This window comes from Uranotaenia lowii, chromosome 3 (genome assembly GCF_029784155.1).
Source record: "Uranotaenia lowii strain MFRU-FL chromosome 3, ASM2978415v1, whole genome shotgun sequence".
In the NCBI taxonomy this organism is placed as follows: domain Eukaryota; kingdom Metazoa; phylum Arthropoda; class Insecta; order Diptera; family Culicidae; genus Uranotaenia; species Uranotaenia lowii.
This window is the reverse complement of record NC_073693.1, coordinates 52,287,100-52,313,172: the sequence shown is the minus strand read 5'-3', so window position 1 is coordinate 52,313,172 and position 26,073 is coordinate 52,287,100. Positions and strand designations below refer to the sequence as shown.

At 36.4% G+C, this 26,073-nt stretch overlaps 1 protein-coding gene across 4 annotated transcripts in view; it reads left to right on the top strand.

Annotated features, from left to right (window-relative positions):
* The window catches only part of LOC129751565 (protein encore), a 219,403-nt gene that overhangs the window by 84,556 nt on the left and 108,774 nt on the right, over positions 1–26,073 (top strand). The window contains exon 1 of one of the 4 annotated variants that reach the window (XM_055747148.1): positions 18,212–18,484. The exons of 2 other annotated variants lie outside the window; for them this stretch is intronic. The gene's annotated coding sequence lies outside the window, so the exon portion shown is untranslated. Of the gene's footprint in view, positions 1–18,211; positions 18,485–26,073 lie in introns of those variants that run through there. One more of the 4 variants, XM_055747149.1, reaches the window with a different exon arrangement.

The following is a 26,073-nucleotide window of genomic DNA, read 5'->3' as shown; positions in this document are numbered from 1 at the left end:
TTCGAAGGGGGGGGGGGGGGGGGTGACAAAAGAAGAAATTGATATTTGTTCCAGCCTAATTAGAGAAAAAAAAATTTAATAATAAAAAGATATTTCCGAATCACAATCCAGTAAAACACTTCAGAGAAATAATAAAATATCAGAACTTCACGATCTGTTTTAAACTCATCAAACACAAACCTTCTCTTTGATTATAAAGTCTGCTTCATTTAATATTGGAACACAAGCAATTGCGTGTAGTTCAGTCATTTATTAACGAATTCATAATTTGTTTTTCATACAAATGTAGCATTTTCTTTACTCTTTCATAAAAAAAAATTAAAAAAAATTATTCATTGCTGTTTCGAAGAAATTTTCGTACTTTTCCCGTAATACGGCACATTAGGCGGCGCACACCCTTTTCGTCCACCGTTTTGGCGATTTGATTCCACCAGTTCTTCATTTGAGTCATGTTCCTAACAAGTTTTCCCTTTGCCTTAAGCCTCCGCTTCGTGATTGCCCAGTATTTCTCTATCGGCCGGAACTGGGGGCAGTTTGGGGGGTTGAGGTCCTTCGGTATTACGCTGACCCCGTTCGTTGCGTACCATTCCATAACCGTTTTGCTGTAATGGCAGCTTGCGAGGTCCGGCCAAAACATTACTGGACGGTCGTGGGCACGAATAAACGGCAGAATCCGTTTCTGTAGGTACTCTTTTTTTTGTAGACTTCTGATGTCATTGTCTTGTCAGTGAGAAAGACTTTGGTTTTCTGTCCATAACTGCATATCCCCTGCCAAATCATGTACTTGCGGGCGAATTTATCCGCAAACACGAACTTAAATTTTGCAGGTACATCCCCCCGAGCCGTCGCCAAATAAAACTTTTGACCTGGGATTTGCCCAAAGTCCGCCTTCACGTAGGTCTCATCGTCCATCAGCATACATCCGTCGAACTTGATCAGCACTTGGTCGTACAGCTTTCGAGCACGGATTCTGGTCACATTGTTCTGCTTCAGCGTCCGATTTGGCTGTTTGCTGGCTCGGAATGACCTTATTCCTTCCCGGAGACGAATTCGTCGCACCGTACTGGTGAGCGGCCTGGAACTTATTGGCCAAATCGCGGTCTGAAAGATTGGGATTCCTCTTGACGGCCTTGATGACTTTCCCACGCAGTTTCCGGTCGACAGTTCCACTCCGACGCTTCGAATGCGGCTTCCGAGCCGTCGTCAATGTTTCCTTGTACTGCTTGATAACACGCCATACGGTATTTCTGGGCATTTTAAGCTGTTTAGCTAGCTTCGATGCCGACAACAATGGATTTTCAAGAAAACTGTGCACAATTTGATCTCTCCGTTCGTCTTCCATGGCGGTTGTTTACAAAATGCTATCGTTTGGTGTTATGACATAAATACATGGTGAAAGGTAATGAATTTCCCAACACGTGGGTGAAAAAAGTTTCCAAATCCGTCCACTAGGAGCGCCACAATGAGCAAAAGAATTTGTTCCAATATTAAATGAAGCAGACTTTAAGTCATCAAACGCTTATCTCAAATGATAGCTTTTTCAAACGTTAAGTTTCAAAATGAAAATAATTTTAAAAAATTAACTCAGGAACAATTCATGACATCTTGAATTTTTTTTACATCTTTTTTCTCTCACAACATACGTATGTATTACTTTCAATAGTAAAATTACATTTATAACGAGAGATTCTTGGAAGAGCTCATAGAGTGATAATTCAAGTTCGAGGAAGAATGACCCTAACGGGTTGAACTCTTATTAGAAAAGAAAAATTACAATAATTCAAGTTCATGAGGGTCTTATAGTCAAGTAATCATGAGCACTAAAATATCAGTTAATTTCGCCAAAACTGGCTCACAGTGCTAAGAGATTGAGCAGAGAAGCTCTAATCGTTAGTGCTCATGGTTTCTTTTGTAGATTATCTGCTACGCTACTCTAGAGCATATTTTGTTATGAACGAAATCGAATAAATATGATATATTGGGGCGATTTGGGGCCATTTTCAAATTTCTCAAAGCCTGGGGTCTAAGAAGCTTCGTCTTGGCTGAAAACTTATCCATGATTTTTGCCAGCATTTTAAACTAACGTTTACATAAGTAAATTTTAACTTTCATGTTTTTATGGGATAATTCAATATTTGATTCTGCAAAATCTAAACTAAACTAAACACTAAAAGAACATATTTCACTTTTAATCACTCCACCTCTGTTTTCGAGTAAATAATTATACCATTACAGATCCAACCAAAACATAGAATCAACTTTGTACACCCATAGAAGAGGTTGCAAAAATCCAATGCCTATTTAGCATATCTCTGTGCCGATAAAGCGCTGGAATGTGCACTGTGCCGAAGACGGTATGTTTGAAAAACCGTAACTGGCATAAGGACTCGGCTCCCAACCAAAATAATGACCACTACATTCAAGCAAAACAAGAAAAACATTTTATGGAATTTCTTTTCTATTGGATAATTCATCCCAGAAACAAGAAAATAAAAATTAAAATCACAGTGCCGTAGAGAGAATCGATCTCAAGTTACCAAATCTATAGTCATGCCAGTCCGACACCTTAACCAGTGCACTATTCGAACTTCATGCAGGACGAGGGATATTTGTCATAGGCTTTATGTCACCGATTAATCACAAAAAAAACGCACAACGGCGGCTTCCCGGCGTTTGGTCTCCTTTCAATTCATTCCTTTGTCTCGTGAAGGAAACGGGAAAGGGAACGGGAGTGAAGGAACGGGAAACCCATTGAATGAGAACTGTGCTTTGCTTACTGCCTGCTATTACATACACACGCTACATATACACAGCTGCCAAAGCCGGGCAGCTTGGCCAGTGGAAGAAATATTTCTGTTGTTGCTTTTGCTACACATGCGCAGCTTAGGCTGATGTCATGCTGAAGCAACTAGCAACGCAACGCAACGCAACGTTCCAATAAGATTGCGTTGCAACGCATTGGTATGTCATGCTGGCGCGACCTGTGACTTTGAAATTCCCTACAAATCATCACTTCTCTACATCTGATAATGCTTTGAATCGTCTCCTTTCTTTCGGGAGCCATCAAAAACTCATCAAATCACGACCCGGATTGCAAGAATGCCAAAATTTGAACCGACAAAATTCCTTGTTTTTTTTGCCGGAACTAAGAATTCATGAAAATTTTCTAACCAATTAAGATATTTTTTAGTTTATTATCACAAGTTCGGACAGATCTTCGTACTATTGTGCTTAAAACCCGGAACCACTGCTTCAAATCGAGAAAAAACAATATTCCTATTGGATTTCATACTAGTCGCGCTACAAAACACATTGGCATCAGATTGGTCGCGCTATACAAAGCGACCAGTATGACAGGTCTGCGCGATTTCCATGGAGATCAAATGAGAGCTGGTTAGTCGTGTGAACGTTGCGTTGTAGGTCGCGTTGCTAGTTGCTTCAGCATGACATCAGCCTTAGCCAGTGGTTGTTTGCCGGTGATTGAATTGAAGCAATGTTGTTGTTGTTGCTTTTACTACATACACACACACAGCTCTACCGTGGTTGTTTGCCGGCGCGGCGGATTGAATTGAAGGAATATTTTTGTTGTTGCTTTTGCTACATTCACACGCACAGTGCTCGGTTCGCTGGCTGCCTGGTGTTGGCCGGTATTTATTTCTATCCTTTTTCGTCTTGTGATGCGATATGGAGGGACGTGAATTCGTTTTTATTTTGTTTCTTTCAGACATACGCAATTCGGTTAACTTGGGAGGTTAATGCCGGTGGGAGCAAATCGAATCAGCACCGGTCGCGTTATCTTCTTGTACCAATGATGCCTTGTACCAATGATGCCGTCATTGGCACAGAGGCTGAATTGTGGGTGTAGGATCTACGGAAGTGTTATTCAGGGAAAAAGTCACATTCAGAGACAACCTTAGTTATGTACCTCCAATATTCCCTGCCATCATAGAATCAATCATTTCCACTTCATAAATAGTGAAAATTAGAAAGAATTAGCACACTTTTATATCGTCCAAGACTCCTTAGACGATTAACCATATGAACTTTAATCGAATAGTAGATTTCCATCTGTTTTTGCCCAAAAAAATTTTGCAATGACCTTCTGTACTGGACGATATCTCAAAAATCACTCCATAGAACGTCACAAAAATTTGCACATGTAGACATTATACTAGTAGGTAGCTTCACTGAAAGTTGGTCAATTCATGTATCTATGCACAAGTTATTCACAAAACAAAGTGTTGCATTTTTTTCGAATTCACTCCTTAAATCGGCACAAAAACCGTTAGCAGGCTCGGTTCTACAAAAAAGAATGATGATGATTTTTTTTAACAAAATATTGAATTGCGATGAAGCTTTTTAGACCCCAGGGTTTGAGAAATTCGAAAAAGAACCCAAATCGACTCAGCCTAATGATAATACATGGCTACTTCACTCATTCACACACATCACTGATAGAATTACCGGGTTGCCACTGGTCGTTAAGCAGTGCAAAAGTGGTACAAAATTGAAGCAAAACTGAACGAATATACGAACACGATGACAGCAGTTAGTGCAACACTGGGAATAATCAAATGCTCTATAAGATGGTAGAGCGAAGATATCAAAATCTGTAAGCTTATCCACCCCCAGATGAAATTCTATAGCGTTAGGTGATTCCATCGCTTTTTTAAAATCTCTATAGGGAAACTATTGTCAAAACCCTAGAGTTCAAAGAATGTGTGTTTAGCCGCAGCCCTTGGCGTAGAGGACAGCCTTCAAGTCTTCTAAGCCATCGGTCTCGAGATCGAATCCCTGTCACGGCATACACAGTACACTTTCTGTAGGTTGGTGGTTTTAACCTTTTTAGAGATGCTAGGCATAAAATCGTCGGAAGAGTTAAGTTAAAAGAATGTCTTCGAGGAAACATCAAGTTTCATTGAGATCCTGTATGTGTTTGTGTTCGTTTCTCATATTTTAACAATTTAACGAAAATTGTAGTTTAATGAATATTGATTGAACAACCCTCGTTACGCCCCCTTTTGACCACTATGAATCCACTATGACTTCGACCATATCTTTTCTTTGTAGTAGTGATGTTTTGCTCTCATCGTTTGGGATATCGGAATCGGGAAAGGCTCACATTTTCCGATAAGTTCCCATCCGGGAAAATTCTCACCCCTCGCATACACCAATCTAACATGAACAGAATATCGAAAATTCAAAACATAAGATAGGTAGCCGTAGCAGGTAGCTCACAACCACGACCAAAGTCAACAAAATCATCGGTGAAGACGGGTGGTTCTTTCTCGGCAACATAGAATATTGAGAGAGCCAAACGATTCTTCCACTTTGTTTTTATTATGATCCAACTCCCTCACACCAGAAGGGGAGTGTATGTGTGTCCCACCAAACCACATATCACTCTATTACGTTGCGGTTGTTTGATTTCTGGTTTTTTATATTAAAATTTTACTTTTTTCCTTTCCTTTGGGAGCATTTTCCACATATGTGAGCGCGTGGTTTTGAGAAATTGTGTTGTTCTTTTCTAGGTCGCGTGCTTGCTCGCTTGCATGGTCACGTCCAGTCTTTTCGGTGTGAAGGGAAATCCCTCTCGAAAGTCCTGGTTTAATGGGGCAACATTTCAGCGCTTTTTAGGGGAGTTGGAGCTAAGTAGAAGGTGGCAAGAGACGACAGTGAGGATATGTGCCAGATGCCCCAGAACGATTTCGTCCTGTTTCCAATTTTGCATATAGCCTAGACAAGCAACACTATAAGAAGGAAGGAGTACGAATGAAAAAGAATGGGTCACGTTCGGCTTCGCGAAGAATCCTATTAATCGATAAAAGCCAAATGGTTTCGCCGAAGGTTTCCCGAAATTGAGATTTGCTCGGGTGCATTTTTCGATTCGATATTTGGGCTCTCGTTTTGAGACGGAGCAAAATTGAATTATTGTGCTTCAGCAATTTTTGTTTGGATTTCGGCTAGACGGTTCTTTTAAATTGGGAAAAAGCGAGGAAAACTTGATGCATATTTGATGAGCAAAACACAACAGTCAAAACAGGAAAAGAACAAACATCAGCTGTAGAGAGCTGCTCAACTAAGTGGTTTTGTTATGTTTTTAGTTGTTAAATCTTTTCAAAAGATTTTCTGACCAAAAAATCTAAAATGTTCATAATTCATGGGCTTTAATCCCCGGTATCCCTAAAATCCGTTAAAGCGACACTTTAAAGAGTTTAAACAACAAAACCAAAATAAACAAATTATGTGGCCCACTTTTTCCAAGGATTGATTGAATGCTTCGTTCCACACCAAACACAATATGTTAAGCCGTTTAGTTCCCCGGGGGTGGAAAATCATCTTAGTCACAGGATCCCATCAACGCAACACCCACTTCCTGGAATCCTTCCCTCGTTCTGGGTCCCTCCAAACGTTCGAAAGCACCCGGAACCATACATCAGCCAACAATTGATTCAGACACCTGCTACGGTTAGGGTTAAATTCTCCGGAGGAGAATCCTTCAGCCCCCCACAGAACTTCCTTGGACCAAATGATGAGCTCAAAGACAGATGGTTCAATGTCAGAATAGTGGTGTCATTCCGTAAAGAAATTAATTTTTTTGTCAAAAAACGTTTGAACACCTTTTGTTTTATCTAGAACTTCAATACCAAAAAAACAATCAAAAGTGAACCATTTAAAATGAAATTGAATTTTTAAATGACCCACTGTCCATCAGCTGTCGTGAGGAGGTGTCACAATGACGATACGATGAACTTCCTTCCCGAGAAAGCTCGTTTTGCATGAATTATGCAGCAGGACATGTCTTGGGGAATGCCTTCTCCCCATTTTTCTTTGCTTGTGTTTTGTTTTGTTTCTTCTGACGGAGCCCTCCCGATGTGAAAGTGAAGGAACCGTACTCGTGGGACAAGTTGAAGGGTTAACGTGGGAAGATGAATTTTGTACGAAACGAGAAACAGAAACAGCTGAACTGAAAGGGACTTAAGGACAGTTTAAAGGTCTTTAGTTTAGATACAGTGTAAAGTGATGGTTGAATGGAATAATGAATAATGAATAATGAATACCTAATTTTCAGTCATCCTAAGTTACAATAAAAAAAAACTTTGACGATAAATTTTGGACAACACTCTCTCTCTATCACCATGTTATCCAATCTTTTATCTCAATTCCTTATAATTTTAGAAGACCTTTTCTATTTTCTGAAATTTCTTCTACGAAATCGGCTAAAAACTGTTTCCCAAAACAGCTCATATTCGAAATGTTGGTTCTCAACTGTTTCAACTCCAAGGGAGTGTTTATCAACCAAAAAAATGTTACCCTCAAAGTCCCAAGGTTGATAAAAGTGGGTCCTCCAAACAGCTGAAACATTGCAATTTCTTGAGCCGAATGTCACAAAATTTGAATTGATGATCATCTACTATACATTTAAGAAATTCCAGCTACGTAATGTAATGAAGAAGCTACTTTTTTGTTATGAATTTTTTATTTGCTTCCACTTCTGAGCTTTTCTGAGCTCTTTCACTTAATTTTCAATAACATGACAAATTTGGAAAATTCAAAGAAATATTTAGTGAATCAACATAGCTTGGTCCTTCCAAAAAGTGAAAAAGAAATTGAGTCTTTAAGTGTTGAGTTGCCTTTATAGTAATAAATTTAAAATGCAGTAAATTTTTCTATTGTAGTAATCAGTATTCCAGTATGCACTTCAGAAGCGTATTTCTTTCACTGGCAGTCTAACCTTCTTATCTTTCTTTTCAACATTGTAACCATTATTTGATGTTTATATGATTAAAAATCATTAAACGTGATGTTTATATGATTTACAGATTAAAACATATATGTATAACATTGACACAGCGAAAACATGTTTTGCACATTTTTTTCGGTGGGCTTAAATATTTGTTGGTTAAAAATGATTAAAAAGAATATTTAAAAGGGTTTAATTTTTTACTTCTTGGGATAACTTTTCAAATTAAAAAAAAACTTTAAATGTTTTGATAATCTTTTTTTTTTAATTTAAATTTTTACAGAATGCATCCCAAAACACCATTTTTATTCTCTTAATTAAAGATACTAAAATTTACGATTTCAACTAAAAAGACATTTAAATTGAACAATTTCAAAAAATATAAATTCATTCAAAAAATCGACACGAAGGAATAAAAAAAATTCTTGCAAAGACGTTTATTGTGAAACGTTATTACAAGAAAAAGAACGTTGTTCGTGTTTTATTTATAGTTTTCATCAAAAAATTTCATTCAACAAAAAAACTTACAAAATCATAGTTATTATGAAAGAATTGATAATGTAAAAGTTGTTCGGAGACTAAACAACTACTTAAACAAAGAAAAAAAATTTTTTTTTTATACCCACAAAAAAATTTAATCGTAATAAAACATTTTTGCTGGATTGTAATCCATTTTTTTAATTCAATTTTCGGGAAACAGTTTGTTTGTTTTCGGTTCGGGAAACTGTTTGTTTATTTCCGAAATCGAAGAAAAATCATGATTTAAAAACAAATTTTAGCAAATCTTCAATTTCAGAATAAATAGCTTGTAAATGTGATTGAATCAAAAATTAAAATTAAATTTTAAATTCGGTATCAAAACTCATTTGAATGCAGAATCGGATATTAATTTCTCTATCCCTCAAGTAACCATCATTTAGTTGATTCTAATTAAATCACGTAATGCAATTCAAAAATCAAAATTCAAATTTTGGATTCGAGGTCGTTCTTTTCCGTTTTAGATCTTTCACAGTAAAAATACAGGTACTACAAAACTTAGATCCAATATAAAATTTTATGGTGTAAGAGTTTAAATTCAAATTTACTTATTCAGATTTCTAAATTTAAGGTAGAGTGTTTAGAAATAAAATAATTCATTGAAAACAGGTTTTAATCAATGTGCTTTTTTTGTAAAACTATTGGATATAAGAGAGATCCAGAAAAAAAAGTTTCAATTAAATTTTCGATTTTCCCCTAAGACCTTAAACACAGAAAACAGACGTACAAGCTAGCCCACGAAACTTGTGTAAAATTTCCAACAATCGTTTTGAACCAATTTTTGTTTTTTGGCTGGGCCACCAGATGTCTCCAAACACACCAAGAAGAACTGTCAAAACCAAACTGAGAAAAAAAAACAAAATTTTGGTCAGTTTTGAACATGTCTGTTTATGTTTGAAGAAAATTGCTGGTAAAGTTTCGTGACAGCTTCGTCCTGTTGCATAACGGAAAAATAACTTAAAAGTTAATCGCTATTTCCTTCAAGCTAGAAGTGCCAAATTTTGGACAATGGGATGAAAAAGTGATACTTGAAAGTGTCCCGCTTAAAGATGTCTTGAATCAGTTCTGATGGGTAAGACTGATCGTCAATAATGTTCCTAATTGACTGGATATAGCCGATTCGTCCCTTGATGATAACCGTTCAAGATGTGTAAAAGCTTATTGTAAAAATGTTAGTTATATCGACTGCCTCGATAGTACAAAAATATGAGAAATTTTATAATTTTTAAATTGCCGTAACGTTTCGGGTTACTCTTGGGGACATCTGATGATGGGTGAAAGTAACCCGAAACGATACGTAAATTAAAAAAAAAAGTTGTTCCGCTCACCGAAAAAGTCAACAAATTAAAACCGTATTAAATAAGGGAAGTGAAATTCTGTCCAGTCAAAAGTAACTTTTATTGTATTTATCTAGAAATCATATGAACCCGTCTGTTTTAGAGCGGCATTAATTTAATTATTAAAGAGTTCAGATACAATTACGCCTTTTCGAAAACCGAGCACTTGAAAATCTGATTTGTAACTTTTGAACGGCGCAATAGATGGCACTGTTTCAAGTCAATTCTCAACGTATTTTTCTGATGTCAACATTTGAAATTTTACACACTTTTTTGAAGATTTTTTGTTCGAGCTTGTACGTCTGTTTTCTGTGCCTTAATAATTTTGACTTCTAAGTAGAAGCTTATGGAAGTTTTCTTATTGTTTATGATTCAAAAAGGCCGGATTTTGCCCAGAATCATCCGCAATATAAGCAAAACCAAACCAAAATCTTAAAGTAAGCTAACACAATTCATTATTTTTTAGTCGAATGCATTTTTTGTTTATTCTTACAGCGAAACTTGTAAACATTTTTTTTGGAATTTCAAAATTAGATCTAAACATCACTGATGAGACTTGATATATAAATTATTTTAAATGTGGCTGAAAAACTCTTAAATAAAGACAAAACAATTTTTTTCAATGTGTTTATTTTTCTTCCTTTCTCTTGAATTTTATGAGAAATTCCAGAATTTTTTTCTGGATTTGCCTGGATGTTGCCCGATTTTTAGTTAAACATTTTGAAATCTAATGCCAAGATTTTGCCAGTTTTTTGTGTATAAATACCGGATTTGCCCGGCCTGGAAACTTTTAGAATAAATACTAGAAATTTTATGTGGTAGAAAAAATTCTTCAAAAAATATGATTTTTCAATTCTTTTGTTTATCGTTTGTAAAAAATAGAATACTTTTTAATTCGTTTCAGTTTGAATAAAATTGAAATTCTCGTATGTATGCTTGAAATGCGAAATAAAATTAATTTAAAAAAGTTCCTTAAGCATCGTACATCGTACCTTAGAATTTGATTTTTTCAATCATATTCCAGAAATAAATTTATTTTTCAAATAACCAGAAATGTAGATAGAGAGATAACCAGAATTGACAACGAGAATTGTATTTTAGAATTGATGATAATATTATGATGTTTCCGAATCACATATTTAGTAAAATATTTCAGAGTAATATTGAAGTATTAGAGTTTTATATTCACTTTCAAATTCCCTGAAACTATTTTCAAACACCTATCTCAATTGTTTGCTTTTTCAAACTTTTAGTGGCTAAATGAGAACTACTAAATTCTGTTGTGAGCCTGAAGAAGCCTAGAGAAAAAAATTACTTTATTGTTTTTTTTTATTTTCTTCTCCAACAACATTTATATTATTTACATTAAAAATTACATTTCTAACGAGAGATTTCTCAAAGACCATTAAGGCTGATCATTTTTAAACTTCCAGATTACACAAATAATGAAATTATTTATGTCATTAGAAAAAAAATGTATTAAAAGATATCGAAATAAGTATATTTGGAAAATTAGTCAAAAATATTTTCTATTCATATCTAATTTACATATTTTTCAATATACCTCAGATTTTGTTCAATAAAATTCAAGTGTAAGAGGAGGACAGCAATTATTGTATACTTGTAAGCAACAGCTCCCACCCCCTTTTATCTTTTAAAAAATGAAAAAAAAAATCATCAGATATTTCTGTTCCTTTGTATTGACTGATTTTCGAAAATTTTTAAAATGCTACTCTTTATGACTTTCATGGCTGCAATTGGACGATTTATGATGAAACGCTCTATCAGTGTTTTTCAAAGTGGTCCCTACCGCCCCCTTGGAGCGTTGAGAGCTTCCAGGGGGGCAGTGAGCTCAATTTTGAAATTTGAGGGGCGTCGGAAGGCATTTACATTTTCACAAAGCACAAAACAACGTAGATTTGAAATAACAACGGGTAAGTTCGATGCAAAACAATAAAATTAAAATAACGTTACAGAACTAAACATCAGGTTCAAGACTAAAATCTCTATAATTTCAGAAGGATCTAAATTAAAGAAGGATCTAAAAGTATTTTTTTTAAATTGTCACAGATTTTGTTAAACTCTATACATGTTTATCTTGTTTTGTAAGTTATTTTGAGTTATACTAAAACGATCAATTTTAGATGGCAATGCAATATTCAAAATGTATTGTCTCGAAAAATCTGGTAAACATAAAAAAAAACCTTCGAAAAAATCTGTGTAAAGGCATCATCTTTAATTTAGTGGTAGAATTAAAGATGACGCCTTTACATAGTGCAGAGAAAATATGGCAGATTTTTTTAGGTTAGAGAATTTCTTATTTGTTCATCTTTATGTCAATCGATTAAAAAATCAATTGTGCCATTTGCATGGATAAACTTTTAATCTATTCTGGCTGCCGAACATTACCGAAATTTAGTTTTAGAATCTAATTTAAACTTAAGATCCGTGAATGCTGTAAACTTTAGCAGGACTCAAATTCAGACTTTAAGAGATTATACTATTTTTACATTATTTCACCGGCGTGAGAGTAATTAGTTTGTATTCAATAATGTAAATTAATGGTGAATATTGAATTTTGTTTACTAAGGTTTAAGATGTATCATTTAACACTAGAAAGACCGCACCAGTCAAAATGACTGGTTGGACACTTTGTTTGTTGAATATCTTTTGCATACTTCGCTTTAAAAATTCGCAAAAAATACGACTTTTCATGAATTTTGAATCTCTACAAAACTGTGTATTTTTTATTTCACTAGCTCTTTTAGTAAGCGAAATAAATTTCGCCATGGACACTCGGACCGTGACCAGTCAAAATGACTGGTAAAATTCACAACCCTATAACTCAAACAAGATAAATTTTTTTCGCTTGCTTTCGGTTTCATTTGCAAGCTACATTCAAGACAATGAGTCCTAGTTGATTTATGGTGGGCAGAAGTCTGTCATTCGTTATGAAATTATTGATTTTTGATGCGAAGTCGTGAAGATTTAAAGAAAAAGTTCTCAGACTGGCCGCTGTGTGGCGCTTCAAGCACTTAATTCCCAATTTTTTTGGTCTTTTTTGTTGCTCAACTATAATAGAACTTTCTGTCAAAATTTGGCAAAATTTCATCAAGATTTGTAAAAGTTATGTTAGATTTAATACATGTCCATTCGAGTAATCGAGTAGTTTTAGGTGATAAATATGTTTTATACTAAACTAGAATGTGTAGAATTATTATGAATTGAGTGCTTATTTATTCAAATTTGAAGACTTCAGCTATGAAACTGAATAATTTAAATGATATTTCAACATGGGTGCACGATATATTCTTATATGTTGGTTATCCACCATGGGTGCACGGATTCACCGCAGTTTCTGCCCAAGTATGTATTCACATGCATTCTTAGATTATTAGGCTCGACAAATTTATAATGCAAGTTCACTTACAGGTATTCCGGCACCCTTGTATATACCTGGCCAGTTGGCAACTGATTGAACATTCTTATTATAAGAGGAAACACATCTTACCTGTCGGCAACTTATGGGGTTTGAACCCAATAATATTCTCGCCGATACAAGGAATCGAACCCAGTACGCCTTGCATACCTAAACCAGACTCGTGCCAGCCTATCTGAGAGACCACATCGGATGCGGATATTTCAACATGCACATAATTCCTAAAATTCACTCGGTCCATGGTAACCGTTTTCCAATTTCTTGGATGTTGATCAGATCTTATCAGATAAATATACGATTGCAAAAACTTGTTTTTTAATAATAAATAAATAAATTTATTATTTCAAGATTTAATTGGAGTATTTCTTTTCCAGGAATGAAAAAACGGAACTTAAAATAAAAATCGTTATTTAAATCATTTTGTCTCAACATGAAAGACATGGAGACTTTGGTTTAGCTGAGATTTGTAAAAATGCTTTTTAAAAATTTGCAAAAAGTCCAATATTTGATTAAAACGCGGTGAATCCGTGCACTCATAGTGAAAAACCATGTATATAACACACATTTTTATTGTAATATATAAAAGTCTTTATTCTTTACCTTTAGCATGTAAAAAAATTGATTTTGGATGAATAGCGGTGAATCCGTGCACCCATGGTAAATTGCTCTACTTATAGAAAAAATATGCTTCAAAACCTACAATATCAGGTATAATTTATAGACAACGTGTTGAAAAATTTCAGAGCGATGGATGCTAGAAAATATCTACTAAAACAAAATTGAAGTGAAACCGTGCACCCATGGTCAATACCCGTAGCCATCTAACATGATTTTACAATTAAATTGATAATGTGTTTTAATTTTTTGATAATTATTTGAAATATTCATTTTATGACATACACGCATTCGTCAACTATGCCAAACTGAGGTGATTCCGTGCACCCATGGTGAAAAAATATTTCCATTTTATAACAAAAATGATATCGAATAAATAACAAAACAATTTCAAAAGAAAAAAGTTAAAAATATTATGATATAAAAAATTTCCCCTTTACCAGTCATTTTGACTGGTCACGGTCCGAATAGGTATATTCAATTTGCCGGTCTTTCTAGTGTTAATATCAAAACAAACTAATCAATCAGTTTAAGTAGATAATTTTCCAGGAAATTTTACATAGAATTAAGCGTTTATTGGTAGTTTGAAGCAATATGAGACTCTTGGAGCTAAAAGGGTATATTTGCATAAAAGCTTTGTTTGATCATTTTCCATATATTTCTCGAAAATTTGCATTTTTCTTTCCAGCGAAAAAGTATGTTAATCTAATTTAAAAAATCACGAAATTAAGTTTGAAATTTGAAGAATTGTTTGACATTATTAAATCAAAATCGTCCATTTTGTCACTTACAATACCCTCTACACCCCTTTGACTCTAAGGGTCTCATTACAATTTGAATGAATTTTGAGTTAAATCTTACAACAACATAAAGCCAAAAGCTGTTTGTTTTTATACGATCCAAATTATCATTTTTTTTAAGTTTAAGTTTAGGGGCGGTTAGTGAAAAAAGTTTGAAAACCACTGCTCACCCGGATACTCTTTTTCAAGATAGCTCCAGCATACCACTGAATCTGTACCGCCACGTTTCGAAACTTAATAGTTTTCTAAGGACTTAAGATTCGGCCTTTCCTCGTAACTGGAGGCCCGCTGCTTTTCTACTACTTTTGCATGCTTCGTCTCTATCCGAGTCGACTGTTTGAGGACCAACATCTCCTTTAACGACTTGATGTCTGGGCTCTGATTGTATCTGTTATTGTAGGGCAGGGCAGGGCAAGGGCAGCATATCATTGACTCGCGTCTGTCACAACTCACGACCGGAACTTTACAGAACTACCCTGATGGATCCCGGCAAAGACGTCATCCTACACCGACTCAAGCGACTCATCCGCCGACAACATGAAGCCACTCTTCCCGAGAATATTTCGTGACTTGAATACTCATCCTTCTACAAATTTGAATGCGAAGAAGGTATAGTCTTATCTCCGCAGCTTCTGTCGCAAAGGGCGCGTTCTACTAAGATACTCCGTGACGGTGATGTATCTTTACATACGCGGCGTTTCTATAAAATCAACATACGCAGAAGGAAGAGTGTTATCTTTGTATGCTTCATTGCTAGGTTTGGATGCACTCGACTCAGGTGCATCCCGGCGGAGAAATCATCCTACACCAGTCGCGGACTGATACTGGCAGGTCGATCATAATCCGGGCGAATCCATCACTGGCCACGTGCCAAGTTTTGGTATCCTCACACATGATTTAGACTATTTTTCCAACTGTCGTTTCGGGGTTCGCACGTAAGCTTTCAAACCTTGAACAGCTGAACACTACATGCTTCGGAGACTCTACTGTGTCACTGCAAGTTAGACAGAGTGTCCAGGCAACGTTTCCTACCGGTGGTGGTATTCCATGAAGCATCCGCGACTAGTTATGAACTACTTCGTGTAGAATTCCACCTTACCGTGATTGCGGTCCATCAAAAAACCGACATTGAGCAATGGGTCTACGCTCGCTTTCGGGGCTGTCCCACTGCTGGTCTTCCTCCAATAAAACCTTATGGACATAACCCTCGCCACTACATAAATCACTCCTGAGAGACTGGTATCCACTGATCACCCGTAGTTTCGTCAGCCGCTGCTCACTGCAAAGATTCTGCAGGTGACACAGGCACAGCCTGTTCAAGGCTATCACACTATCCAACCTTCTTCTGCTGCAGCGTATCGCTGAGGTGTTTGCCATACTACGCGTTGCCATTGCCTGTCTTTTGCACGCATAATACTCTACGTGGCTTCTAAAGTTCAACCGGTCATCAATCATCGTACCCAAGTGTTTGATTGCGCGCTTGAACTCGATAATGCTTGGTCGATCGCTACTGTGGTGAGTTGGAAAGGGACCCAACGCTAGGACGATCACGTTTTCCGCGAATCCCACCAGTGCGTGTTACTCTCAGGAAGAGATCCGACCTCAGCAGTGCGTCGTAGACGATGTCCCACAGTACTGGACCGAGTATCAAACCTTACAGAAGCCCTGCTGTACTCCATCGCTGGTCATCGTGGTCATATACCTATTGTAGTTGGAGGTTATGGATGTTCTCATATGGATGAGCGAACGAAGCAAACGCTACACTACCAATGCTAATGAAAGCGTACCTTACTGCGCACAAAGATGCCCCTCTTGACCAAGGACGTGACCTTATTTGCTGCTTCAAAGGTTGACCGAGTAGCATCTACAGTTCTGCGGCCTATTCCAAAAAAGGATCTGTTTGTCGGAAAGTCCCTGTTTTCACTCTTAGTTCATGTCTGGATCCTTTCTTGGATCACTTCCTTCACCCTCTCACCACCTTTGTCCAAAAGACACCGGCCGATATGCTGATGAGTGGTGGTAGTTCACCTGGCTTTGTCAGGAGCACTAGCTTCTGCCTCTTCCGCATATTTTGGCAGTGACGACCGGAACATTTTAGAGTGTTGTATGATCGCAGCTTTTACTGCAATATTTGCGATGACCAACTGGGACCTGCGGCCAGTTGGTCACCTCGTGCTGCGTGAATAATACGTTTGTTATATTATCTAACCTAGCTTGTTCAGATACATTTCAGGTGATGAACTCCCGCTCTGTGCCTAAGCCATGACAAACCTATATGTATCGCTATCGTTGGCTATCGTTGACAGCCTCAGGTTATACATAGTTAGTTTTATCTTGGAAGCAGCAAAACACCCTACCTACCTTCCTAAGGGTCGACGCTCAGGGTCGAGAAAAAGATCTTCACTGTTGGCGATCCGAGCACGCGTCTTCACTTCTCCTTCTCCTCCTCATGTCTCTTCTTCGATGCCCATCTGGATTCTAGTATAGCGACTCTCTACATATCCCGTATCATGTAGCGTGTGCCCAATCCATCTCCGTTCCCGAATCTCAATTTCTAGCGCCTTTTGATGACACTAACGATGTAGTTCCACGTTTGAGATCCCGTACAATACGAATTTGAAATATGAGTTGAAGATTCGGGTTTTTGTTCGTAAAGAGATCTGACGTGAGCACCAGATGTTTCGGAGACTATCAAACGCAAATCGGGCTTTTCTGATCCGGGTTTCGATGTCTTTGTTGACCACAAGCAGGTGTAATGTGGCTGCCAAGATACTGAAAGCACTCCACTTTCTCAACCTGTTGCCCAGCTACCACGAAATCGGAACGTGGATCAACCTTAAAAATTACAAACGAACTGTTTTGTGAAATTTATTACTTTTATTGACACAATTTAGCATTATGTCATGTTATTGTTCAAATTTCTTTTTTTATCAAATGCCTTGGCTATTACAGTAACGTGTACCGTTACTGTAATACCCTAGGCATTTGGTAAAAAAAGAAATTGATTAAAAAAAGAAATAATCTATGAAATACGTTTTGGGAAGATGTTTTCAACTCAAAAAACCTGACGCGTAAGATAGGCACCTATCCATTCCCGAAACCAGTGAACCGACAACACAACTTTATCCCGAACCACCCGTGTCGAATCTGTTATTGTTGGCATTTTTTACAACAACAACACCAAACGGTCACACAGGTCCCTACACACCTACCAAATAGAAGAAAAAAAGAAAATGAGTGAAGGGAGAGAATTATCCCGAATCTCTCCACTCACAATTCACAATTGCATCGCCAACGACGAAGTGCTTCGGAAGCGGGAAAATTTTCTCCCTGTGATGAATATGATGCTGATGATGATGATGATGGGGTTGTTGTAAATCTGGGAAAACCATGCCGTTCGTCGGGAAAGTGCGACCACTGCTTTTCTATATCAGGGAACTCTCACGCACACAGACTCTCAGGCGGACATATGCTCTTGTCCCTCGTTCGATGGTTCGTCGTCACACAGCTCCTGGCTAGGCTAGGTCAGAATCGCGCAAAGTGTCCCGGAATGTTGTCATCGCAGAGGGCGTCCAAGGCAGATGGTGGTCGTGAGTTCCATTTAGAAGGTGGCCAAATAGTCACTCTTAGGAAAGGTTGAGCAGATAGTTCGTTGGGTCAGGTCGCTCGAATTCTGGATGGAGCTCCGACTCAGCTCAGCTCAGCTGCCAGACCAGACAACCACCTTCAGCACAGTTCGGTTTTTGCGCTCGCAGTGGTCGGTTCGAAGTTCCGGAGTTGGTCTTTCGCGCGTTTCGGTGCAAACGCACCGTTTTTTCTCCTGCCTACCACCCTACCTATATACAGATAGATATAGATAGAGGTGCCCGTTTTTTCTAACCCGTCTCGTGTGGTGAAGAAGAAGAGCAGTGGTGCAGTTCGAAGCTGCTACTCTAGCAAGATTCTATAGAACACTGTATCGGAATCGAACTGGTGTACTAAACAGAAGGTGTGCTGTGCCGCTGAATGTAGTGTGAGTTGTGTTGAAGGTTTGTGGAGCATTCTGTCGCGACGACAGTTTCTTCCACTGCTGCTACTGTTTGCTGCCTGGTGGGAGAATTGTTTTTTCCTTTAAGACAGCTTCTGGTCAAAGCTGTACCGTCACAATACACAGTACAGTGTTGGCTATGGTATGGGAATCCTGGTTCTATAAAATTTGCACAAAAGTGTAGCCCTGCTTTGGAACATTTTAAAATCATGAACTTTGGAAGTGGATGATATTGTTTCATTGTAATTTACAGCTTGAAGGTTTTGTTTCAAAACATAAGAGGACTCTACCGCCTTAAACTTTAATCAAGCGAATCAGTATCGAATGAAAATGGCCGTGATTGTGCGGGACTCAGTGATGCCACTATTTATCTAATGAGTACATAATTCGGTTTCGTTCTTCTTGATTGAGGAGTCTGTATCGATTACGGATTGATGCATAAGCGCAGGTGAAAATATTGCGTCATCAATCATTTTAATCTGGGTTGGGGTTTACATGATGAAAATTATATCTACTTGATGCTTCTTATCAGGAATAGTTGAATCAGGCCAGTAATTCTGATTCTTGCCGCAATATTAATTTGGATCAATGATACTTTAACCTTAAATTAAACTTTTTTAACGCAGAAGGGAGATTGAGTCATCTGGTAATTGAGCTATTACCAGAAGAGAACAAAAATATTTAGTGTGTTTCAATTTTTTTAAACTCAAATTTGATTCATGACCGTAGGAACGGGGGGGAAGGGTTTTGGGGGGTTAAACACCCCCCCCCCCCCCATGAGTGTCCAAAAAAGCAAGCGAGGTATTCTGCTCTAAGTACACTTAAAATTTTTAATTCAAAAAAATCAAATTTTGATAACAGAGTAAAGTTATTCAAGAGTAACAATCTAGACTAACACCTAATGCCAAAACCTCAAAAACCCATATAAAGTTCAAAATTCTGCTACAGTTTTTCAAAATTTTCTCACTTGTTCATAGAAATTCAGGTCTGAATATTCAATTTTCAAATAAACCCATTTTGGAGGTTCTGGTTCCATTTTCTTATAATCAAAATTGTATATCTATTTTCGTATTTTTGATTCTGAGTCCAGTTTAGGATCGTTGATTATCGGTTGATTATTCAATCATAAGAAATTAGAAATGAAAAGCTTCTTTAAATTTAAATAAAGAAGAATTTTGTTCTTAATTCAAATTTTAAGTTCTGAAACTTAATTATTACACAAAATTTATACATTTAAAGCTTTTAAATAGCGATCCAAAATTGAGAACTCATATTTACATTCATCACTTGAAATTCACATTTGAATTCAGATTCATAATTCATATTCAAAATAAAAAGGTGAAATAATGAATGAAGATCTAACAAGAACTTCAGAATATAAATAATAAATTCATGAATAAAGGCTCCTACATTTGGCTCATACAATTCTGATCTGGAGTTAAGATTAGAAAATCGTACTTTTGTACATTTCAGAAATCGTATTGAAATTTTGAAACAGATTCAAAGTTCAATTTTTGAATTCAGGTTCGGAATTCAGATTTAGAATGCAGATTCAAAATTCAAAAAAAAAATTAGCTTGAAATGAGTTTTTCAAGCAATATGAAATTTTTTAGAAACTCAAGAGAACAGGAACTTAAAAATTTGCCTGTCAATTCAATTTCCAGATGTCTAATTTTTAATAAAAAATTGTTTATATACACAATTCAGTTGAAACCCACAAATATAAAGTTCTACTGAATTTCTACTAGTGAATCAATTTCTGAAATTTTGTTTCATGCAAAAAAAACCAAATTTTATTTAAAGAAAATACAAAATTTTCAAGATGGAGTTGATTCTTCATGAAAAATATTTGCCGTTTAAGAAACCTAATCTGCAAAACCTAAAAAATCTGCACAACATTTTATATTTTCACGATGTATTGTTTAACATTATTGATATTGCAATCTTTTTTAAACCAAACCTAAAAAAAAATAAAATAAAATAAAAATTTCAAACTAAAATCATAAATTTGGTTCAAGTGAAATGTTTGTTAAATCTAAAAGGGTACGGAAAAAACTCAGCTAATTCAAAGTAAAACAAAGCTGTTCAGTAAAGATTCGAGGAAAACCGAGAGAACAGCTTTTAATTCTTGTAAAAAATAGCGAATAAAACACTCATACTCCTATTTGGAACTGTTCCCAAAAGGCAGTTCTTCGAGTATTGGGTTAAAGATTGCCCAATTAACTGAACCAAAAAATTAAAAATTCGTTTCTGCACCTCTTTTCGTTTATTTAAAAAAGGACTCGACCTCCGATAAATCTAACATGCAACCGAAAAAGCCATTGTATTGTGAAGCCGATGTGTCAAAGAATGTCTTGAAGAATGTCGTTCAAGTAACAATATCACTTTATGAAATTAACATTGTTTTTCATAATACCTATCGATCGTTTTAAGGATGTTTCTCAGAGCTTAATACATCCAATTAATATTCTTTCGGACCAGCTGAAATGTGACACAATACAACACCCAATTAAACAAAATTTACTCGTGGTGAGTCAATCAGACAAATTTTTTTTCAGGGCCTGTCACGGCTCAAATTGCACCATGGAAAAATGCTGTAGAAAATAACCCATTGAATATTTTGTCATGAAAATTTGCACATAAAGACTGTTCACGAAATAAAGTGGACACGGATTATTCAATGTTGTTAAGTAAGTACATATACCAGCTAGTATTGTGAAAATGATGTTGAACAGTGGTGTGTAGACTCGCTTCGGAAAGAATCATTCGGCTGATTTTTTCCGAGTTTAACTTGTTATGTGCAGATTGATTTTATCTTCGTTCCAATCATGACGCGATTGCACACAAAACGAAGAAAACAGTTCCGAATTGATGTTTTCCATGCCTCGCAGGAATAAAATCCCACCAACGAAACAACAGAACGATGCTTACCGTACACGAATGCTCACGAGCGATCGTTGCCCGACGGACCGAGTTAACATTCCTCGCACCCTTCTCTCGCTCGTTTCTCGTTCCCTTGTATCTATCAATTTTAGCCACGCCCCCATGCGTTGTCCGATTGATGTGTTCGGCTGCCGAACGAAAACGATTTGTTTTTTAATTCGCAGAACTGTTCGTTTGCTTCGCTGATGTTTCCCCCGATTGCTGTTTACTCCTGCCGAGTTTACCCGAAGCTTACTTCCTGATGCTTTCCGAGTTGAACTTTAGATAGCATCATTGCAGATTGAGTTTAACGAAATAAAATCGTTCTGCAAAGAAGGGCAAAGTGCGAGTATGTAGACTCGCGATTTTAACATCTCTGATGTTGAATTGATTCTTAAACTCGGCTTTAAGCAATACATCTCGTGTGAGCTTTCATCTTCAAAGAATTCACAGAAAACTGAGCTGCAAAAGTTATCAAAACCATTTAAAATTTATATTTCACTTATAGAATACGTTGTCTAGGCTACATCTATTCTAAATGGAGAGTAATTGCGACTAGTTTATGTAAGTTTTGTATTTTTTCGTAATAAAACTGTTTGTTTACATTTTGTTCCATACGACGTAATGAAAGTTCACGCGAGACATGTAAAAAAAATGTTGAAAAGTTGGATTAACCCTTTCCTTCCCACGAGCTTTTTCACGTTTTGAAAATAGAAATATTGATTTACAGCTAAAGTTCTAGAACAAAAGATGCATAATTTAAGCCTACTTTAATCATCCATTTAATAAATTTGGGTTTTGAGGTGGATCATATGTGCTCCATTGGAAAGATGACAACACATAGGGTGCAAATTAAAAACAGGAAATAATTGCAAAAAAAACATGGAATTTCATCACTTTATTGATCACAAACTTAAACGATCCTATTTGATAAAAAACTTCTTTGGTATACGCGTCCCTCGAAAGTATATTTTTTGAAATATTTGAAATTTTCATTTTTGTCTTGAACAATGGCCGCCATGACACTTTGTGCAAGGAAAACCAAACATGCCATTTTTTGAGAAAATCACGAATTTTCACAAATATTTCGAGACATGTGGTCATTTAAGCAGATGAAATAACTATCCTTAGGCGAATTTTTTTTTTTGACGAAATGATTTTCTTGAGTATTGATAAGAAGCTTCACAAGAAGAAAAGTACGTTTTGTTCCCAGTGTATCACCAGTGATCCACTTTACTTACTCAAAAATTTATATGTTTTAGTTGAAATCTACGTAAACCATCATTTGATTCTGCTTGCATAAGCAACCTTCTGCACGTCAGTAATTTTATTTGAAGGAAATTATAAAAACTGGTCAAGTTCTTGAACAACAAATGATGACTTGATTTAAATTCGAAAATAAACGACTTTTTTGCAGCTTTTGATCTGTCAAGCAAAACCTAGTGAACCAATTTTCTTCAAATTTCGTGCAATGTTTCTTCATTCATATCTACACATTCGGTGAAAAAATGGTGCTGATCCAAAGCGCCCAGTTCAAATGCGAGCTGTGCAAAGTTGTGGATCACCTGTGCTACCATGGGAAGGAAAGGGTTAAAGCTGGCAAAGGTAGACCCATCGTTGGACGAATCTATTCTGCACAAATGATGTGCGAAAAAGTTTATTTTACATAAATGGGTTAAAATGTCAAAGGATGTGATAATTGACATGATTGCAGACATTTGTTTTCTTGAAGATCCATCGAAATCTGGATGAAAGAAGAGAGTTTTTTTTTCTAAGAAATTATACGCCATCACAACACAGTTTTTTATGCTGATTGCCAAGTGTGCCAAGTGATTAAGCAGTACTTAATAAGTACCCTAAATCGAGCTGGAATAATAAAAAAAAATATTCCTTTCAAACAAATATTGCAAAAATTATTCCTATATTTAAAGATCACAATGTTTATACGAGCTATAATATTGAGAAATAATTTGTGGCTTCTGAAACCAGAAACATTTTACTAATAGCTCATCTTATAGCAAGTTATTAGAAAGCTTTTTAAAGTTAGTCCGGCATATAATCTTATACCGATACTTCCACTTCCAAGTAAGTTCATTATTGGAGTAGACAATGTTTTTTTTTTCCTTTAACATTTTTGCTTGAACAATGTATACACCAAGCTGAATTTTTCATCTGATGGTGAAATTCAAAAAAAAGTTATTTGAAATTATCTTATTTTATATTTGTGATTATCACCAGATTTGTCATTCTAAACTGACTCTAGTGGAATTTTAAATTATAATTTTGAATTAAGAATCAAAGTTATGAAATTGCGATTTCCTTCAACCTAAATTCAAAACATGAATCTAAAAGCCAGACAAGTATTCTCATGAATTTGAAACCAAAAAGAAAAATTTGTATCAGAACCCTTAACCAGAAATGAAATCTCCTATTTGATTCTGAATATTCAATATTTCAATATGATTTTTTTTAATATGTTTTTTTCTTGCAATAACATAGATATTCGAAATTGAATTTATGAATTCGAATAAAATAGTGAATGATGAAATTATTTAAAATTTTTCAACTCTGGATATATGACACTTTCTTATGTTTCAACTCTGCATATAAATTCAAAATAAAAAATTTCAAATCCAATTCTTAAAAAAAGGTTTGAATTTTAAATATTTTCTTTGCATATTACGAAATGATGAGTTTTGAACACGGAAAATTCATCTTATTATAGCTTGAAATGTAATACTAAGATTCGAAGGGAATCTATCCAGGGATACCATACGTACTCTTTTAAGAGTACATGTACTCTTTTTCGATCGAGAAATGGGTGTACTCTTCTTTTTGTAAAATTCTACAAAATATACTCTTTTTTTGTTGAAAGACATTTGCTCAGTTAACAGACTATTTTTTTTCAATTCAAAAAAGATTTATAAAAAGTTTGAAAGAAAACCAACCCTTTTTGTAATTATAATTTATTTAAGCGCCTTTGACGAATATTTCAAAGGACGGGATCTCGAACATTAGCAATTAAAATTGGCCGTGCTCTATGATTTTTGATACCCATCTACCAATAAAAATTGTTCTTGGCAATAGTTAGTTTTTGCCAAAACTTGTGTGTTAGACAGTTGTGTTGTTTTATAACACAATTTTTTTTTTTAATTTCCATTCTGCTATCAATGCATCTATGAATAAAACTAATCTCTTAATTCTGTTACTTACTTACTTACTTAATGATCCCGCGCCGATCCTCCGGTGCATAGGGCCGTGGTAAAAGACCTCCACTGTTGACGATCCGGAGCCAGCGTCTTCACCTGGTCCCAGTCAAGATTCTCGTCGACAGTTCGGATTTCAGCGGCTAGGCTTCGCCGCCACGAATTTCTGGGTCTGCCTCTTCTTCGATGACCTTCTGGATTCCAATCTAGCGCCTCTCTGCAAATCTCGTTTTCATCTCTTCGCAGCGTGTGCCCAATCCATCTCCACTTACGTTCCCGAATCTCGATTCCTAGCGCCCTTTGATGACACCGGCGATGTAGTTCCTCATTCGAGATCCAGTTGCCAGGCCACCAAGCGCGGATGATGTTCCGCAGGCAGCGGTTTACAAATACTTGCAGTTTTCGCGTCGTCACCGCATATGTGCACCAAGTTTCGCACCCGTACAGCAATACGGATTTGACGTTTGAGTTGAAGATTCGGATTTTTGTTCGTAGAGAGATCTGGCGTGACCGCCAGATGTTTCGGAGACTCGCAAACGCAAATCGGGCCTTTCTGATCCGGGTTTCGATGTCTTTCCTGGTACCACCATCAGGCGTTATCTGGCTACCAAGATACTGGAAGCACTCCACTTTCTCAACTTGTTGCCCAGCTACCATGAAACTGGAGGGATTTCCTGTGTTGATCTCCATCGACTTGGTCTTTCCGACATTGACTTTGAGACCTGCTGCCTTGGAACTTTCGGTGAGGTCGTCGAGTTTGCTCTGCATATCTGGTTGTGTTCGGGCGAGCAAAACAATATCGTCAGCCAGGTCAAGGTCGTTCAGTTGCTCCATTGTTGAAGGATTCCACGGCAATCCTCGGTTCGGTTCACAGTCAATCGATCCAATCAGAATCTCATCCATTACGATTAGAAAAAGTAGCGGTGATAGAATACATCCTTGTCTCACTCCAGCAGTTACCGGGATTGGTTCGGACAAGACACCGTCGTGCAAGACACGAAAAAAATCACTTCGATAGAAAAAATCAATTAACGGACACGCCGTAAATCGGCTTATTAGTTCCGATAGAACAAAAACAGTTTACATATTTTTTTTCCTTAATTTGAATGGAATAATATCGATGTTTGCCTGGATATTAGCCGGATTTTGGGGAAATTTTTATGAACAATATGCATCGAATTTTGTAAGGTTTTAGGATAATTTAGGATTATTTATGGTTCTTGATTTTCAGTTCAGATCATCATTGATATAGAATAGGGTTACCATATCCTGCATGCAAAAAGAGTACATTAAGATAATTGTTTAAAAATGTCTATGTGTTAGGTTTAATATTGCATACTAAAAGGCACTTATTTGTTTAATAGTTTAATGCGGATGCTTGATGGTTATTTTATGGAAACTCGATTTTGAAAATATAGGTAACGTTTCAATAAATTCATTCACTAG